Here is a 4,107-nt window from a genome sequence, read left to right on the forward strand (position 1 = left end):
AGGGCCATGAGCTGCAGGTGGATATGCACGAGCAAAGAGCTGTGACATGGTGGATAAAATATGACCAAGTGCGAAGTGTTTGGTGTACATACCCTGTGGGCGGTCCCAGGAGAGCTGACGGGCAGGTGAGCTGATGGACGAGTGAGCCGATAGGCGGGTGAACCGAATGATGGACACATGGTTGGGTCAGCCGATGGGAGAGCCGACCCATTCGAAAGTTAAAACAGTGAAACGTATGGTTGGCCAAATGGATGGATGCGTTGGTTCATTGTTGGGCGAGCCATATATGTAGGATGGCTTGGCATGGAGCTAAGGCATCAATCAACCAAGCTTTCTAAGCATCCAAGGGTGGAAAGGCGAAGAAGTGCGAAGTTGGTGGACTGAAATAGGGTAAAGGTGCAGGCAGACAGCGTGCAAGGCCGAAGCACCCGAGCCGAGGAAAAGTCATGCGAAGTCATCTGGGCGAGGGCGTCACTTAGGAAAATTGTTCAAAGGCGTTAGGTGAGGGCGTCGTGTAGAAAAGTCGTGCGAATTCATCGAGCGAGGGCGTCGTTCAGAAAGTCATGCAAAGTCATCGGGTGAGGGCATTCGTGCAGGATCGTTCAAGGGCGTTCGGATAGGATCATTCGAAGTCGTTCGAGGGCGTGGCATGGCCTTTGTTTGAACGGTCATTCGAGGAGTCGTTCGAGGGCACAGCAAGGAGTCTGCTCGAACGACTCAAGTTGGTCAAACGGTAAACCAGGAGATGTCTTGAAGGGCGGCACGACCTGCCAGTGGACAAGTTGGGCATTCAATGGAAGTGCCCGATGAGTTGGACGAGTTAAACGACACGCATTCAGGTGAACGTGCGGAGGCAAATGAAGAGTTGGGAAGAGTAGTTTGGGTGACCGTGTGGGCGCGCCAACGAGTTGGGCTAACCGAGTTGTGACGATGAATGTAAAAATATTCTAAGTGTAAATTTGGGGTTTCCTCAAGATTTAACTTGTATATTGTAAACTGTTATTATTATTATTATGGGCAGACTCATCATAGGGAGTTGCCCCTCCCAGTTATATTGTTGTGTATTTCATGTTAATGTTGATTCATGGTGTAATGAAGTTAATATGATGAATGGTATAACGAAATATATGCTTAGCTGTTGAAAAATAAACTAAGTATAGAAGTAAGGCGGAGTCCATGACCGTGAGTATTGGTGAAAAGAAAAGGGTCAGTGGTTCCGCACCTCCTATAGTGTGGTTGGAAGAATACCGCCAATATAGGGGTGTGACACTCATGGACATGAGCGTTCGACTTGCTCACCGAAAGCTTGAGTATCTAGCTCGTCTCCATGGTGCCAAGAAAATCATGGCCTTTAGCTTGGCCTCAACACCAACTATGATTACATCGGATCCAGACATGGCCAGAGACATGCTCAGCTCGCCTCACTTTGTAGACCAACCACTCAAACAACCCGCTCAGCAGTTATTGTTTTGGTAGGGCGATGGGGTTTGCGCCCAACGGTGACTATTGGCGGCTCCTGCGAAAAAATTCTGCTACTCATCTCTTCTCTCCACATTGAATTGCAGCCCACGAAGTCGGTCGTCAGGTGGACTGCACGACAATGCTTTCTGACATAAGGGATGATTATGATATTAATGGCAACGCCACCATGCTCCATCGACATCTCCAGAAAGCGACCCTTAATAATATAATGGGAAGTGTCTTTGGTCGACGGTTGGTGGATGCCGAGACTAAGAAGAATCTTCGCGAGATGGTGAATGAGGGCTTTGAGCTCCTTAGAGCATTCTACTGGGCTGATCGTCTACGATGGCTACGAGTACTCAATCCACTCAGAATCCACACCCATTGCGCTCAGCTTGTTCCGTGTGTTACATCGTTTGTCAAGAACATCATCGACGAGCACCGACAGGGGGACGACACGGCCGGCTCAGACTTTGTGGATGTCCTCCTTTCACTCCGAGGAGATGAAAAGCTAGACGACGATGATATGATCATAGTTCTATGGGTAACATAATTAAGCACGACACAGTTATTATTTTTGTGCTACAATTAAAAGTTTTAGTGTTAGAATTAAAATTTTTTGTCTCTTATTTTGTTTTGATGTAGGAAATGATATTCCACGGCATAGACGCAACGAATTTTCTTACAAAATGGGCAATGGCAGAGCTGTTGCTCAATCCGCAAGTGCAAAGCAAAGTTCAGTGAGATCTGGACGCGGTTGTTGGGGGAAACACAAGCATAACAGAGGATGACATCGAGAAGCTGTCGTATCTACAGGAGGTGGTGAAAGAGTGTCTGAGGATGCATCCACCAGTGCCTCTCTTATCATGGGCCTGACTCTACATGGAGGATTGGTTCATGGCAAATGGGATGTGCGTTCCAGCAGGCATGACAGTGATGGTGAACATGTGGTACATTACCCATGACCCAGAGATCTGCGAACATCCCCATCAATTCCATCTAGAGAGGTTTCTCCCATCTGAAGGTAGAAAACATGTGGATGTCCAAGGAAACGACATGCGGATTACACCTTCTGGTGTCGGTCGTCACGTGTGCCTGGGCAAGGTTCTGGGTCTCCAGACCATTCAACTATGGGTGGCTAAACTATTTCATCATTTCACATGGGTGCCATCTCCTAAACATTCGGTGGACCTGACAGAGAAGTTTAAACTATCATGTGAAATGGCAATGCCCCTTACAGCCATACCTGTGAGTAGGATCCCACTTCCTTCAACTTAAGAACAATTCCATGCAGCTATACTATGTCCTAATTCGCTCATGATTGCATATATGAAGGGGGCTTTTACTGTATTATTCCCTATTATTCCCTACTTACAACCACCAAATTATATATAAATCAATGTGTTCTTTATAATTATTCCCTTATTATAGCCACAACCTTACACATAGAAACAACGTTTCCTAATTCATTTTCTCGTATATGACTGTAAGAAATTTCGATTTTGTACAGACAATAATAAAACTTTCGAGTTATTTCAATTTTGTACAAATGATTTTAAGATATTAAAAGACTTTCGAGTTATTTTGACTTTGTATAGATGATTTTAAGATATTAAAAGGCCCGGTATAATTATTGTAATTTTGATTTTGTAGAGATGACTTTAAGATATTAAAAGGCCTGATATAATTATTGTAATTTTAAAGGAAATTCCGGTTAGAATTTGGTGAAACAATTTGCGAACAAATTTTGAATTTTAATCATTTAAAATATGTTTAATTTTTAATTATTCAATTTTTTTATTATTATTGTAAATATATATATATATATATATATATATATATATATATTAACTTTAATTGATAATATATATTTTTAATCAACTATAATATAACAGTAACAATACAATAAATGTAAACTTTGAGGATTAGTTTAATTGGTCAATCCTCATCATTAAAGAACTTTTTCTATTGACAAGTCACGAGTTCAATTCTCTCGACACCCTTGGGATGAGGCTCGATGGTTGAGCCGATATGAAGTGAATCCTTCGGGTGGATCTCCCTAGTACAAATATTCCTTCATTCCTTTTGAGTGGATCTATGAGGCTTCCTTCATTCCCTTTGAGTGGATCTATGAGGCTCGATGGTTGAGCTGATATGAAGTGAATCAATATTCCTTCATGGTTGAGCCGACAGGAAGTGATCCCTTTGAGTGGATCTATGAGGCTCGATGGTCGAGCTGATATGAAGTGAATCGAATATTCCTTCACGGTTGAGGCGACAGGAAGTGATCCCTTTGCGTGGATCTATGAGGCTCGATGGTTGAGCTGATATGAAGTGAATCCTTTGGGATCCCTTTGAGTGGATCTATGAGGCTCGATGGTCGAGATGATATGAAGTGAATCAAATATTCCTTGATGGTTGAGCCGAGAGGAAGTAATCCCTTTGAGTGGATCTATGAGGCTCAATGGTTGAGCTGATATCAAGTGAATCCTTTGGGTGGATCTCTCCCCGGTACAAATATTCCTTCATGGTTGAGCTGAAAGGAAGTGATCCCTTTGAGTGGATCTTCCTAGTACAAATATTTCACGGATGTAGCGGTCACTAATTGATAGAGATGTCTATTTTACAATAGGAATCCCACAATTT

The 4,107-nt window shown here is 43.0% G+C and overlaps 2 pseudogenes; both read left to right on the forward strand.

Annotated features, from left to right (window-relative positions):
* The first annotated feature begins 1,600 nt into the window (after positions 1 to 1,600).
* LOC149202947 (cytochrome P450 78A4 pseudogene) lies at positions 1,601 to 2,205 on the forward strand (annotated as a pseudogene).
* Positions 2,206 to 2,343: 138 nt separating this feature from the next.
* On the forward strand, positions 2,344 to 2,739 carry LOC149202948 (cytochrome P450 78A4 pseudogene; annotated as a pseudogene).
* Positions 2,740 to 4,107: the final 1,368 nt, after the last annotated feature.

The sequence above is a fragment of the Pinus tabuliformis genome, chromosome 2_1 (genome assembly GCF_031772625.1).
Source record: "Pinus tabuliformis cultivar Carrire ecotype Pingquan chromosome 2_1, CPIR1, whole genome shotgun sequence".
Lineage (NCBI taxonomy): Eukaryota > Viridiplantae > Streptophyta > Pinopsida > Pinales > Pinaceae > Pinus > Pinus tabuliformis.